This window comes from Chiloscyllium punctatum, chromosome 29, assembly GCF_047496795.1.
Source record: "Chiloscyllium punctatum isolate Juve2018m chromosome 29, sChiPun1.3, whole genome shotgun sequence".
Classification (NCBI taxonomy): Eukaryota; Metazoa; Chordata; class Chondrichthyes; order Orectolobiformes; family Hemiscylliidae; genus Chiloscyllium; species Chiloscyllium punctatum.
Window position 1 is genome coordinate 79,815,658 of NC_092767.1, and position 16,640 is coordinate 79,832,297.

A 16,640-nucleotide genomic window follows, 5' to 3' on the forward strand; every position below is an offset into this window, starting at 1 on the left:
TGGAAAATTATAGGCCAATCAGCTTAACCTCGGTTGTTGGTAAAATTCTAGAATCCATCATTAAGGATGAGGTTTCTAAATTCTTGGAAGAGCAGAGTCTGATTAGAACAAGTCAACATGGATTTAGTAAAGGGAGGTCATGCCTGACAAACCTGTTGGAATTTTTTGAAGAGGTAACAAGTAGGTTAGACCAGGGGAACCCAGTGGATGTGGTCTATCTGGACTTTCAAAAGGCCTTTGATAAGGTGCCACACGGGAGGCTGCTGAGCAAGGTGAGGGCCCATGGTGTTCGAGGTGAGCTGCTGGGATGGATTGAGGATTGGCTATCTAACAGAAGGCAGAGAGTTGGGATAAAAGGTTCTTTTTCAGAATGGCAGCCGGTGATGAGCGGTGTCCCGCAGGGTTCGGTGCTGGGGCCACAGCTGTTCGTATTATATATTAATGATTTGGATGAGGGAACCGGGGGCATTCTAGCGAAGTTTGCCAATGATACGAAGTTAGGTGGACAGGCAGGTAGTACTGAGGAAGTGGGGAGGCTACAGAAGGATCTAGACAGGTTGGGAGAGTGGTCCAGGAAATGGCTGATGGAATTTAACGTGAGCAAGTACGAGGTCTTGCACTTTGGCAAAAAGAATAAAAGCATGGACTACTTTCTAAATGGTGAGAAACTTAATAAAGCCAAAGCACAAAGGGATCTGGGAGTGCTAGTCGAGGATTCTCTAAAGGTAAACATGCAGGTTGAGTCTATGATTAAGAAAGCGAATGCAATGTTGTCTCTTATCTCAAGAGGGTTGGAATATAAAAGCAGAGATGTACTACTAAGACTTTATAAAGCTCTGGTTAGGCCCCATTTGGAGTACTGTGTCCAGTTTTGGTCCCCACACCTCAGGAAGGACATACTGGCACTGGAACGTGTCCAGCGGAGATTAACACGGATGATCCCTGGAATGACAGGTCTAGCATATGAGGAACGGCTGAGGATACTGGGATTGTATTCGTTGGAGTTTAGAAGATTAAGGGGAGATCTAATAGAGACGTACAAAATAATACATGGCTTTGAAAAGGTGGATGCTAGAAAATTGTTTCTGTTAGGCGAGGAGACTAGGACCCGTGGACACAGCCTTAGAATTAGAGGGGGTCATTTCAGAACAGAAATGCGGAGACATTTCTTCAGCCAGAGAATGGTGGGCCTGTGGAATTCATTGCCACGGAGTGCAGTGGAAGCCGGGACGCTAAATGTCTTCAAGGCCGAGATTGATAGGTTCTTGTTGCCTAGAGGGATTAAGGGCTACGGGGAGAACGCTGGCAAGTGGAGCTGAAATGCGCATCAGCCATGATTGAATGGCGGAGTGGACTCGATGGGCCGAATGGCCTTACTTCCACTCCTATGTCTTATGGTCTTATAATTTCTTCAGCCAGAAGGTGGTGACTCTGTGGAATTCATTGCCACAGAGGGCTGTAGAGACCAAGTCATTGAGTGTATTTAAGACAGAGACAGATAGGTTCTTGATTAGTAAAGGGATCAAGAGTTTTGGCAAGAAGTCATGAGAATGATATTGAGAAACAAATGAGCCATGATTGAATGGTGGAGCAGACTTGATGTGTCAAATGGCCTAATTCTGCTCCTATATCTTATGTCGACAAGAAGGAGGCTGGAAGAACACAGCTAGCCAGGCAGCAACAGGAGGTGGATAGGTCAATGTTTCAGGTGTAACCCTTCTTCCAGTTCTAAAGAAGGGTTACACCTGAAATTTCGACTTCTCTACCTCCTGATGCTGCCTGGCTAGCTGTGTTCTTCCAGCCTCCTGCAGGTCTTCCTTGGATTCCAGCATCGGCAGTTTTTTTGTCCCTATATTGTATGATCCTACAGCTTGTAGAAAGCTTAGGAAAATGAGAGAAAAAGACAGAACAACAAGTAATTGTCCAATCATGCCAAGCTTGGGTGTAAAATGCTGAAGATTTTAAGAGGGAGATTGAGGGAAGTGTGAAGATTCTGAGAAAGGATCAGGAGGAAGCAAAGACAGGTTAAATACAGGTGTGAGAACGATTATCCATCACACAACCACCCCATCACATTGTACCTTGTAAAGAAATACGACAAAGACTTGTGTTCAAGCAGAATCTTCATGGTCACATGATCTCCCAAAGATGATCTTTGATTGTGGTGATTTGGGAAACACAGCCCACTCCCACAAACAGCAACGTGACAATGACCAGATAATCTGGATTTAGGTTTGCTCGCTGAGCTGGAAGGTTCAGTTTCAGATGTTTCATCACCATACTAGGTAACATTATCAGTGAGCCTCTGGCGAAGCACTGGTGGTATGGTCTGCTTTTTATTTATGTGTTTAGGTTTCCTTGGGTTGGTGATGCCATTTCCTGTGGTGGTGTCATTTCCTGTGGTGGTGTCATTTCCTGTTCTTTTTCTCAGGGTGTGGTAAATGGGATCCAAATCAATGTGTTTGTTGATCGAGTTCTGGTTGGAATACCATGCTTCTAGGAATTTTTGTGCATGTCTCTGCTTGGCTTGTCCTTGGATGAATGTGTTGTTTCAGTTGAAGTGGTGTCCTTCCTCATCTGTATGTAAAGATACTAGTGAGAGTGGGTACATCAAGTAGCCACAAAAATACATGACCCACTGACTGCAAAGCCCCTCCATCAGAGCAGGACACCCTCAGAACGACACCACAGCCGGCAGGCTAGAGCTTTGTCCTGGAGTAGGCTTTGAACTTGGAACTCAGAGGCTAATCAACTGAGTGACAATTGCCATCACAAAACACACTTAAAAACCTCTCCAGTTACAGAGGCCTTGATTAGTCTTAGGTTTTGCAACAGTTAAGACTTGCTGTGGGGTAAGGATTGGTAAACCAGAAATGAAACCTCTTCAAGATAGCTCCTGGAAGGGGGATCGAATGAAGAGTCAAAAGCCTTCCTACTCTGTGCATGAAGTTTCCATGGGCACCTGTAGGAATGTAACAATTCCATTTCCGAAAGTAAGGAAGCCTATAACCTGTCTCAGACATTCCTCGTTAATTGGTATTAGCATTGATTTCAGTAGTTTAATTAACATCAATAGATACTGAACTAAAACTGTCTGAGCCAATCTGACTTCAGCAGTTTTACAGCTCAGTGATAGCTCTCCCTTACTTGGTGTTGACTGGGTTTAAACCAGACACCATACCAGTTCAGGTATTGAAATGTTTTCATTATATGTACTCAAATGGATTTGAAATACCTTATGAAAAATGAAACGAAACATAAGATAACTGTTGTCTCACTATAATTCCGGCTCCATTCCTCTCCTCCTGTTTTGTCAAGGAGAGCTGACAGTGGAGAACGAGGGAAGATTCATTAATCATTGGAGGTGCCTTTAGACAAGATCACTCAGTCACTGTCACTGGTGCAGCTGAAGCTTCACATTGCCTTGTTACAGTCCGACAAGGACAAAGAACATGTCTGAATCTGTACTCCAGCTGTCAGCTCGGAAATCAATCACAGAAGGTGAGTCCAGAAATAAGCATTGACAGGTGTGAGTCCAGCTGTCATTTCAAGGACCCGGGCTGTGCAGCTTAGAAACCTGAGCAAATCTGCTCTCATCGAGGAGTTTGTATCGCAAGTAGCATTCACATGGTCTTGCTATTTCCAGCTTTACATTCCCTTCTTTAAGATGTTCATTAAAGACAAGATATTGGTCCCCTCTCCAAATGTCTCATCACTTGGCTTAGTGTTACATTTTGATACTACCCTTGCAAAGCCTCGAGGGATATCCTATGATGTCACAGGAGTTAATCTAAATGCGAGGTGTTGTTGTAGTTACTTGCTATAGTGAAAGGAAGCTGATGTTAACATTAGTCTGGCTGGTGGGCTGTGAAATCCTGTGGAACAGGGATCATTGCTTTGTTGCAGAGTTGGAATTTGTGCTTTGAGTACTCTGTCCCTGAAACCTTGCTGGTAAGATGGTGAATATCCTTAAATCCAGGCAAATGAATCCATCAGTCTGAGATACTTCCTGATAATTGATGTTCCACAGGGAGCTCCATGCATGGGTCACTGAGTGATGTGCATTTATAAAAGCTGGGTTGTACATCGGAAGAGTCCAGATTTGAACCATCTACATCGCCAGCTAACATGTGCCAGATAGCAGAAACAGTAAAGCTTGTGTTAATGTCACTGCCGGAGGTTTGGTGGCTGGAATGAACCCTGGTTCCCACTTTGGAATGATATTCCTTGGAGCCTGTACTTGGAATGTTGACTTGGGTTGAGGATAAGATGAAAAGCCATAAACAAAAATATCCTGAAACACCAGCTACCTGGAATTTGAGATGAATAATGTTCCTTTAGCCAGGGGAATGATGGGCACCTACCTCCTGTGGGATAATTCGGCAGATTATTCAAAGTCTCAGTGAGTCAATTGAGCATTGTGTGCAGTTTGTCTGAAAACAGAACAGAGCTGACCACAATGAAAAAGGTGCAGTCTGGATTCACTGGAGTATGTGCAGCAATGCAGGTTTGCAGAGATGAAAGAGAGAGACTTGTGCAGTCACTGAGATCTCATTGAGATCTTTGAAATGATGTGGAGTTATACCCAGGAGCTCAGTGATGTATCTTGTCTGCTGGTCAGTGAGACAGGAGTGAGAGGTCCGATAAACACAAATCAAATTTAAGAGAAGATAGAAAATAAATTTTACACAGGTGATATTTAAGCGTGGTAAAAGAATGTGACTCTTTTTAAAAAAAGGAAAATTGACCGAAGAAAGGATATTTGAAATGGTGGGAAATGACGGTAAGATTGGGTTGGATTTTGTAAGCAATAAAAGGTAAGGTTAACAAAAAGTCCATAAAGCTGCTCTTCATTAGAGAAAGAGAAGGAGAAGGAGAAATGACTGATGGGGATTTATCCTGAGGGTCACCATGCCTCAGGCAAGTGGAGAGATTGAGGAAAGTCCTTCATGGTAACCTCAGCTGGTGAGGGAATTGAACCCACGCTGTTGGCATCGCTCTGCATTGGAACATGAGATGTGTGGGGAAGGGTTGGTGTTGCATCTCTTGGGGGCATCATGGCTACGGGGTGAGGGGTGGGGATGCTGGGTTCTGCGGGACGTCCCGGGTGGGTTGGGGGGTGGGATCATGTCTGGCAGTGAAAGGTCAGGCTCAGAATGAAGGAAAAAGGGGGGCAAAGATCCCAGATTCTGCAGTAGTGTTGAGTCTTCGAGTGGGGTCAAAGTTTTGGGTCTCAGGCAGCCTTTTACATTTTCACTTGGCACCTTACCTACCTGGTAGCCTCGCCCTCTCTATCCACCTGGCAATATACCCTCTGAGCATCCTAACCTCACCTGTACCTTATGTATTTACCCTTTGCCAGGAGCTGACTGCTGTGAAAAGCTGGTGTTGTTTCCCTTCTCCTCGAATGGTTCAACACTCCAAGGCTTCTGTCAGGATGGAAGCAGGACTCTGAGTTTCTGATGGACTCCTAATTAGAATCTCCTGCCAGAAATATGGAGCTCTTTCTCTGTGTAAATTAAAAATGAGTGAAGTGGCAATCTGCCTGTGATTTCCACTCAGAAAATCCAGTCCCAAGGCTCCAGGAGATTTGAATACAGCTCCAGTCTGGGCAGGTTCCACCAAACATTCCTCGTAATCTTGGACATATTGCAATGAGAGGATTCTAGAGTTGACAATCCCTTGCCATTCCTGCATTGGTCAGGACTCTGTCACTGTCATTGTGAACAATCGCGATATACCTGCACATCTTTCCCAATCCCTACACCATGGCGCTGATGATGCAATGTGTTGGAGTATTGAAAACTCACCAATGTTCTTCAGAGAACTGAAGTTCTGGCCTTCATGTCAACTCAGTTTCACTTAACACTTGACCATAATGTCCCCTAGAGTGACAGGCTGCCTGCTTGAAATACTTTGATCCAGAATTTCCTGGAGATTTATATAATTGGAATGAGAAGTCCATGCATTCGGTTAGTTTTCAATCCAAAAGACAGACAGGATTATGGGATGAGTAAGATCTGTTGATACAATTTATTGGTGGTTTTGTGTATCTCCATTGAAATAATTCCAAAAACTTGGAAAAATTGATTATCATTGTGCCTTCACCTTCTCTTCCCTCAACTCATTCCCCCATTCAAGTCAATGCTGTCTGGGGCTGTCCTGAATATACTCCACTTTCCCTACCACAGCTTCAGATTGAAAGGGAGGCAATGGCTCAGTGATATTATCATTGGACTGTTAATCCAGAGACCCAGGTAACGTTCTGGGGACCCGAGTCTGAATCCTGTCACAGCAGGTGGTACAATTGAATTCGGTAAAAAAAATGGAATTAAGAGTTTAATGGTGACCATGAATCTAATGCCGATCACTGGGGAAAAAAAACCCATCTGGTTCATTAATGCCTTTAGGGAAGAAAACTGTCATCCTGACCTGGTCTGGTCTACACGTGACTCCAGACCACAGCAAGGTTGACCCTTAACAATTAGGGATGGTATCCTCATCCTGTGAATAAATAAAATGCTGGGTTTGGATCTCTTGTTATTGATGTATTTTCCAGTTGGGTAAATCTATAAAGTTGTGACACTTCAGCCCATGGTGTGGAATCACATGACTTGACATTTATAAGAATAGTTTGATACTTTGAACGGTTATTAATCTGATGTAAAACATTCCTGCCCATTGCAAAATAATTAAATATATTGTGTGACCTGCGAACGTTTTAAATTCCTGCATTCAATTTAATCGATTAAAATCAAATCTCTGTTTACTTTGTGATATTTAATTCTGAGTTAAACTCCACCAAAGAAGTTGCCAGTGTTAGATTTACTAAATGATGTGAATCCAGTATAAAACACTGACGAATACATCATTAATGCAAGTGTGGATCTGATTAATCGGAGACACAATGTATTGTTAATAATTTATGTCGCCTGGGAAATAAATAATTTAAAATAAAACAAATTAAAAAGATCCTGAAAAGTGAACACAGCAGATTGACATGTCCAATATTCAAACAACACTCAGCATTGGGAAAAGATTGACAATTCAGTGACTTGGACCATATCACTATCTATCTGACTCACTGGTCTCCTGATGTGAATGGGTATTGTTGGAGCTGGTACTGATTTCTGAATCACAGTTACGTTGACTGTGATATGTTGAGATTAGAGCCACAGGAGATTTGAAAGGTAAGTTCACAGTGGGAAGATCAGGCATCATCGTGGTGGATTGGAACCTTCAAATACCAGCAACTTCATTTAGTTTAACTCCAAAATGTACTTCTGGAGCCATGTCTTGCAGAATTGTTTTGTGTGTTTTGGCTTTCCGGGAATGTACAAAAATAGGGGTCATCAACTGACTACAACACTAGTTAGTATGTGTAAGTTACCTGACGTCCTATTGTGTGGACTGGTATGCTCCAAAGGACACAGCTTTGAGAACCATCATTAAACACCCTTGCAACACAGGAAAGGAGAATAATACGTTTTCACTCTGAATGCTGCCAGTCAGCTACTGCTGAAAGGAATCAGGACAAAAGAGTTTAACCAACCTTTAAGACATAAATCTCAATTTTGACTTTTTTTTAGATTAGATTACTTACAGTGTGGAAACAGGCCCTTCAGCCCAACAATTCCACACTGCCCCGCCAAGGTGCAACCCACCCATACCCCTAACCTAACACTACGGGCAATTTAGCATGGCCAATTCACCTGATCTGCACATCTTTGGACTGTGGGAGGAAACCAGAGCACCCGGAGGAAACCCACGCAGACACGGGGAGGATGTGCAAACTCCACACAGTCAGTCGCCTGAGGCGGGAATTGAACCCGGGTCTCTGGCACTGTGAGGCAGCAGTGCTAACCACTGTGCCACTGTGCCACCCCACTATTTGGCAATTAATATTATGGTGATTGATAACAGCTCCTCCTCCGACAGCCACACCCTTCAGACATCTGCCCCTCACTTGACTAACTTTTATCTTTTTTTCAGGAATCCTGAAGAAGGGCTTATGCCCGAAACATCGATTCTCCTGCTCCTTGGATGCTGCCTGACCTGCTGCGCTTTTCCAGCAACACATTTTCAGCTCTGATCTCCAGCATCTGCAGTCCTCACTTCCTCCTAACTTTTATCTTTTCAGCTTCACCTCTTGTTTTCAATCAGTGTATGTCTGCCGTGTGCATATTTCTTCTGTAGCCACGAATAAACCTGCTCTTATTGTTAATTGAAGAAAGCCTCATTAAGTTGGCTCCTTTTAAAACATAACTTCATTTGAGCCTGGAAGGAAGATGTACACAAGGGGAGGGATCCTTTTAAGTTAATCTTATTGCAACCAACCGAGTGGATGAGTAAATAACCCTCGTCACTCAGGGAGTCTACGGCATAAGCTATCCCATTTGTAGCTGTAGCCAATTGTGTGGGAGAGTGGGACTCAGGTACAGACTCAATGGGTGAAGAGACCCTCCTGTGATTCTATGATTTTATTAATTTGGGGAATATCACCCAGAGAATGGCTGTAACACAAGGAACAAAATGGGTTCAATTCTAGTGTGATTCCACATCGGGAGAGCCATCACTGGTTCAATGCAACTGAGAATGAAAAGTGTTTGAGGTCTTAAATTGACTAAGTACCCCCAGCAATGAAGGTAAAGTCACCATAGTCTTCCCAGACCATAGGGATGCTCTCTCATTAGAGAGAGAGAGAGAGAGAGAGAGATGACTGGTGGTGGTTTAACCTAAGGGTCATCACGCACCAGGTGAGGGGAGAGTTAGAGAAGGAAAGTCCTTTAGGATAACCTCAGCTGGTGCAGGAATCGAACCCACTCTGTTGGTATTATTTTGCATTGAAACTGAACTAACTAATAACCAGTAACCAAGCAATTTGATATCACTGCAGCAGATTACGTGATCATTAACAGTTTGTTTGTAGATCTTGACATGTGCAAACTGACTGCCACGTTTTCCACATTACACCTACAGCTCGGAGACGTTACAGAAACGAAAGATTTCTCTCTTATTGCTGTAGCCTGCTGGCAGGGCACTGCAATGTGTGGGCAAAACAAAAAGGCTATAATAAGGGATACTGTGACACTGAAGGGCCTGCCTCTGCCTCTGAAACTGTTGCTGCTGTCCCACGGCCTGAGATGTGATATTCCACCTCCAATCGAAGGAAAGATGGAGCAGGCACCATCCTGGCACAAGATGTGGGCTCCATTTACTCCCCATACCATGGAACCTCCGAGAGATCTCATCCTGTCAGTACCTTGGACTGAATAAGGTTCTTTCAATTACCCCTGACACTTGGGCTTAGTCTCTCCTGCTTGCTTTACTGCAGCAGCAGCCACTGTCAATCTGATATGTAAACATTCTGCTTCAAACCCAGGAAAACCAGTCAACCCATGTTGAATAAACTCACAGAAGCTAAACCAGTAACAAAGCTCTTTAACCAAAGAATTAACACTTGCTGATATATTATCAAGTGTAACTCCCCATTGATTTTGAGGGACGATTAAATCTCCTTTTAATTACAGAGATTTTTGGTCCATGTCCCTTTACAGTTTCATTCCATGTAGAAGTAAGAATGGGTATGTTAAACACTTACAGTCACAGAGTCATCCAGCACAGAAACAGGCCCTTCGGTCCAACCAGTCCATGCTGACCATGTCCCCAAACTAAACTAGTCCCACCTGCCTGCTCCTGCCCCATATCCCTCCAAATTTTTCCTATTTGTGAATTTATCCAAATGTCTTTATTTTTCGATTAGATTAGATTAGATTAGATTAGATTTACAGTGTGGAAACAGGCCCTTCGGCCCAACAAGTCCACACCGACCTGCCGAAGCGCAGCCCACCCATTCCCCTACATTTGCCCCTTACCTAACACTATGGGCAATTTAGCATGGCCAATTCACCTAACCTGCACATCTTTTGGACTGTGGGAGGAAACCGGAGCACCCGGAAGAAACCCACGCAGACACGGGGAGAATGTGCAAACTCCACACAGTCAGTCGCCTGAGGCGGGAACTGAACCCGGGTCTCTGATGCTGTGAGGCAGCAGAGCTAACCACTGTGCCACCGTGCCGCCCACAAAATGTTGTAACTGTGTCTTCATCCACCACCTCCTCAGAAAATTCATTCCACACATGAGCCACCCTCTGTACAAACAAATTGCCCCTTATTTATTTTTAAAATCTTGTTCCTCTCAACCTAAAACTATGTCCCCAAGTCTTGAACTCCCCCACCCTAGGGAAAAGACACCTGCCATTAATTTTATCAATAACCCTCATTATTTTATAAGGTTATCCCTACACTCCAGTGAAGAAAGTCCCAGCCAATCCAGCCTCTCCTTATAACCCAAATGCTCTATCCCTGGCAAATCTCTTCTGAAGGAGACAGTGAGAACTGCAGATGCTTGAGATCAGAGTTGAGAGTGCATTGGCAGAAAAGCACAGCAGGTCAGGCAGCATCTGAGGAGCAGGAAAGTCAACATTTCCAGCATAAACTCTTCAACATTCCTGATGAAGGGCTCCTGCCCGAAACGTTGATTCTCCTGCTCCTCGAATGCTGCCTGACCAGCTGTGTTTTTTCAGCACCACATGTTTTGACTCCAACTTCTCACTAGTTGGACCGAAGGGTCTGTTTCCATGCTGTACATCTCTATGACTATGACTATGTCCCTCCAACCTATTACCAATTAAACATTTGTCTAAGTCCTCCTTAACTTTACGCACTACCTCGCATCCAGCTTAATAATATCTTTCCTATAACAAGGAGACAAGAACTGGGTACAGTAATCCAGCTGAAGCCTCATCAATGTCCTGTAGAATCTCAGCTTGACGTCCCAACTCCTATACTCAATGATCTGAACAATGAAGGTAATTGTGCTAAATGCCTTCTTCACCTCCCTGTCTAAATCTGACACAAACTTCAAAGAATTATGTCCCTGAAATTCTAGGTCTTTCTGTTCTACCACCCAACCCAAGGGCCTACTTTTAATTATATAAGTCCTGCCCTTGTTTGTTTTATCAAAGTGCAATGCCTCACATTTATCCAAATTAAACTTCATACTTCGCCATTCTGGAATTCAAAATTTTGTTCTGAGAGTGAAATGTTGAGGGAGCCACTTGCCTTGATTGTGGGAACTTATGAGTCATTGGATTTTACAGTGTAGATCCCTGGGAACCCAATGAAGCCAGTCAGAAACTCTCGCTTCCTCTATTACTGACAGAGATTCTAAACCAGGAGGTCATTCAAAAATCCCTTTGGCCATCAGTTTGATGTTTTAAGAGGCAGAACATTTCTGGAAATAAATAGCACAGATAACTGCATCTTGCTTAGTCTCCTCCTCTCAAACCCCTCTCATCAGTACCTTCCAGCAGCTATTGGCTAAATTAGTTTTACAGACGTTAAAAAGATTGCACAGAAATAAATGATAATGTTTGATGTCGCAAAGCCTGAGAAGGATATTCCAGTTTGAAGTAAACGCAACCAAATTAAACTGAAACTCACCAGCCGAGTACTCGCTCCCATTTCTCCAACACTTCAAACTGATTTAAACTTTGTGGTTAATTTCTTTCATATTCTGGCTCTTCTGCACCCTGTACTTAGCTTACTAATTGATTTCAAACACTTCAAACAAATTGTAGAGTCATGATCCTAGAGCATGGACACAGACCCTTCGGTCCAATTTGTCCATGCTGACCAAATTTCCCAAACTAAATTAGCCCCATTTGCCTGCATTTTGTCCACATCCCTTCAAACCTTTTCTATCCATGTACCTGTCCAAATATCTTTTAACGGTTGTAACTGTACTTACATCTATCACTTCCACTGACGCAGCATCCTCTGCAGGAAACATTGCCCCTCTGGCCCCTTTTAAATCTTTCCCCTTTCACTTTAAAATTATGCCGTCTAGAGAAATAACCTTTGCAATTCACTTTATAAACTCTTACAGAATCGCCCCTCAGCTCCCAAGCTCCAGGGAAAAATGTCCCAGCCTATCCTGTCTATCTTTATAACTCAAACCCACCGGTTACAGTTGCATCCTTATAAATATTTTCTGCACTCTTTCCAATTTAATAGTATCTTTCCTGTTGCAGGACAACCAGAACTGTACACACTATTCTAAAAGTTCCCTCACCAATGTCCCGTCCAGCCACAACATGACCTCCCAATGTCTATGCTCAATTCTCTGACCAATGAAGGCAAGCATACCAAGCACCTTCTTCACCACCTTGTCTACCTGTGTTGCTCCTTTCAACGAACTATGTACTTGAATCCCTAGGTCTCTGTTCAACAACACCCCCCCAGGGCCCAACCATTAACTGTAAAAATAGTTCGCCATTTGTCCTGTTTCCTTTTTCTTGGTTTCTACACTCAGAGTGAGAGTGACCCTTACCTAGAATGCAGGGTTGACTAGTGGATGCTAGTACATATAAGTACTTCTGCCTTCTAGCACATACAGACCAGATTTAGAAATGATTCCTAATCTCTGATCTTGTGTACTCTTGAAAGGGGAAAGCAGAAAATTTTGTTCTCGTCCAGATTGGTGCCTTTCTTAGGAGTGGCTCAGTGGCGAGCATTGCAGCTTCACAGCACCAAGGACCCGGTTCAATTCCAGCCTCAGGCGACTGTCTGTGTGGCATTTGCACATTCTCCCCGTGTCTGTGGGGGTTTTCTCCCACAATTCAAAGATGTGCAGGTTAGATGGATTGGCCAAGGGAAAAATGCAGGGCTATAGGGTAAGAGAGTGGATACTGGTAGGAAGCTCTTTGGAGGGTTGGTGTGGACCTGATGAGTCAAATGATTTGCTTCCACACTGTAGAGATGCTCCCATCATTCTGGCAGTTCATGATACTCATGGGAGCTTTTACTGTATTACTCCATTTGAAGCTTTCTTGATACCGTTACACGTAACATTCTAGTGTTACTGTCGATGCAACCACAATTATCTTTTGGCTTTATCTCCTCATTTAAAAAAATATCATGTCATAATTGAGGTTTCAATATGTCCTGGGGTTACAATCTGTGCTCATGATATTTTTACAAACAGATGTATATGGAACGCACTCTGAGTTGTATCTACAATACTTCCTTATTCAATTGGAAGGGGAGGGTGTTAGATACATTGACTCCATGGGTGAACGTTCAGGGCAGTTTTGGCCAGAGACAGTCTTTTGATTGGTTTATCAATCAGGAATGTGTGTGTGTGCGCGCATGCATGTGTGTGTGTGTGTGTGTGTGAATGTGTATGTGCGTGTGAGAGAACCTGTATGTGTGTGTGAGAGTGCGTGTGAAATAGAGTGTGTATGTGTGTGTTTGTGAGAATGTGTTTATGTGCGCGCGTGTGTGGAAGTGCATGTGTGTGTGTATATATGTGAGAGAGAGACAGACAGTGTTTGTATGTGTGTGTGAGTGTATGTGTGTGCATGAGAGAGCATGTATGAGTGTGTGTCTGGATGTGTGCATGTGAAAAAGTGTGCATGAGTCTGAGTGTGAATGTGTGACTGTATGAGTGTGAATATATGTGTGTGTGTGCGAGAGTGTGTATGTGAGACAGTGTATGTGTGTGCGTGTGAAAGTGCATGTGTGAGTGAGAGAGAGAGTGTGTATGTGCCTGTGTATATGAGACAGTGTGTGAGTGAATGTGGTGTACTTGTGTGTGTGTGAGGGAGAGACTGTGTCTGCGTGTGTAGCTATGAGTGTGTATGAATGAGGGAGAGTGTGTGTGAGAGAGAGAGGGTGTGCGTTTATGTGAGAATGTGTGTGTGAGAGAGAGTGTGTGTGTGTGTGTGTGTGAGAAGAGAGAAAATGAGTGTGTGTGTTTATGTGTATGGGTGAGAGTATGTGTGTGTGTGTGTAAGAGTGTGAGAGAGAAAGAGAGTGTGTGTATATGTGTGTGTGAGTGAGAGAGAGATAGTGTGTGCCTGTGTCTGTTTGTCTACGGCTATGTGTGCATGCAGCTATGAGTGTGTGTGTGAGAGAGAGTGAGACAGAGGGTGTGTTTGTGTGTGTGTGTAAGAGAGAGACAGAGTGTGTGTATGTGTATGTGTGTGTGTGAGTGTGCATGAGTGAGAGAGTGTGTGTATGAGGGTGAACGTGTGTGTGAGTGTGTCTGTGTCTGTGTCTGTGTGTCTATGTCAATGTGTGTACGGCTATGAGTATGTGTTTGAGAGAGAGTGTGTGTGAGACAGTATGTGTGTGAGAGAGAAAGTGTATATATAAGTGTGTGTGTGTCCGTGTGAGTGTGTGAGTGAGAGAGACAGTGTGCGTATGAGTGTGACTGTGTGTGAGGGTGTGTATGTGAGGGAGAGGTTGTGTGTGTGTAAGGGAGTGTGTGGGTTTCTGTGTGTGTCGGTCTGTTTGTGTGTGGCTATGCATGCGTGTGTGGCTGTGTGTGTGTGGCTATGCGTGTGTGTGTGGCTGTGTGTGTGAGAGAGAGATAGAGAGAGAAAGTGTGTGTGTGTTTGTGCCTGTGTGGGTGTGTCTATGTCTATGAGTGTGTGTGGCTATGAGTGTGTGTGAGAGAGAGAGTGTATGTGTGTGTGAGAGAGAGACAGAAAGAGTGTGTGTGTGAGACAGAGTGTGTCTGTGTGTTTGTGTCTGTATGTGTGAATGTTGGCCCAGCCAGCGATGCACTCATCCCGGGAATGAATAAAACAAATTTCTAAACTCCAGTGAATGTTGCCCTAACCAATTCAATCCATGCATCAGTCCAGGAATCAGTCTGGTAAATCTTTGTTGCACTCCCTCCATCACCACAACATCATTCCTCAGAAGGAACTGTACAGAATATTCCAACCGTGTGTTCGCACTGAGTCCCCAGATAAATCAGCAATGTCATGCTTCTCATTAGTGCACAGCAGATGGGTTGCTCACTGTTAAGATTAATTCATGAAGAATGGTCTACAGGCGAAGATCAGGTAGGTAGGTGAGATTCATATCAAGGTAGGATTCAGAGAGAAAGAGACAAAATTGGACTGAAGCTGGTTCTTCGTTCAAGGATTACATTGAGGTAGAACATTAGATTGGCCAAGACCATTAACAATGAGAACTTTGGTCAGTTTATTGCCTTTTTGATGCAGGGCAATCTTACATTGAGTTAAATTCAGTGTAATGTATATCACCAGAGACCTGTAGTGTTGAAATTAAACTAATTTATAAACTATAATAGGTTTTAGTTGTGACATTGTAATTTATGGGAACATGAAATTTCACAAAGTGTTGTAGCAAACTAATTGGAGGATCAATTTTAGTCTGGAACAAATAATTGGTGGTTTGTGTTGGGGGGAATGTGAACAAGATTTCGCTTTCCCTGTCAGGGCTAGTGGCAATCCATTATCTCGATGTGGTTTTACAGTAATTTATTCATCACCTCTTAGGCAAATTCCAGTTGAATGGATGAATATTTAAATTCAACTATTATAAGGGATTGGGGATTAATGGAAAAGCAGGAGGGAGTACAAACCTTCAGAAAAAAAACACAAAAGTGATGCTGGTTTAATTTTGCAGCAATGTTCTCTTCCCACCAAGGGAAGTTGGACGAACAGCTCCCTTCTTCACACTGAGCTATATCTTCAATCACTTGAACATTGTTAAAGGTCAGTTTGAGAACTGATCCAACATCTTGCAGGCTGAGAAAATCATAATGTCCCCTGACAGACAAAGATGAGAGTCAAGACATTGTAGAAGGCATTTTAAATTGAACATGAGGATGGGGTTGTATAGGTATCTGAATACGGTTTTGAATGAACCCAATGTGCTTTCATGTCATAGTGTAACTGGATATAACAATACAACACATCTTAGTGCAAGTGAGTCGATATCCGAATTTGGACGAATTTGCGACAGGAGCAGCTGGGACTGGAATTGTAGTCATGTACCTCTGTTGAAAGACCAATGAGCTTCTGTACCAACATAAAAAGCTAATTATTGTGCAGGCTGGAGATTTGAAATAATAACAGAAATTGCTGGAGAAACTCAACAGGTCTGTGGAGAGTGTGTTATGGACCAGGCCAAACCCCCTCAGAACATTTCAGGAAAGTAGCCCAGACCCTAACTTTGCTCGTTGTTTTAAGCAGGTGTAGAGTGGATATTCCAGGAGTGATGCAGCTGGCCCAACCACTCAGTTTTAAACAAAACAAAATTTATTTATGAGATTACCGAATGAAACACAAATGATAGAAAACAGAATACCAAATAACTTAAAATCTCCGAAAATCCAACAGACCATCCCAACTTAATAATACTGTTCTAAATACTTGCAACAATCGCCATAAACACCCCATGGCACAAAAGGGAAAATCAAACACAGGGTCTTCCAGGAGAGAAGTCAGAGAGAGAGGACCAGCCTGGACCTGCTGCTTTAGGTCCAGCAGCATTTCTTTACACTACCTGCTAAAACCAAACCAAACCAGAGAAAAGCTGAGCTGGGAGAACTGGCCTCTCCCTTTTCATCGTACAAGTGTTTGTTTTTAAACTTGAAAGCATTCTACCTGAGGCAGTATCTGTTATCTCTTATCAAACTGACCCTAACACCCTTCACCTCCAGACTTTTTGGAATCTGTGTCATTTATGACCTCTCTGAAAGAAAAAGCCAAGGACCACCACAACCTTGTTAAAGGAGCAGCTTCATCACAGAGA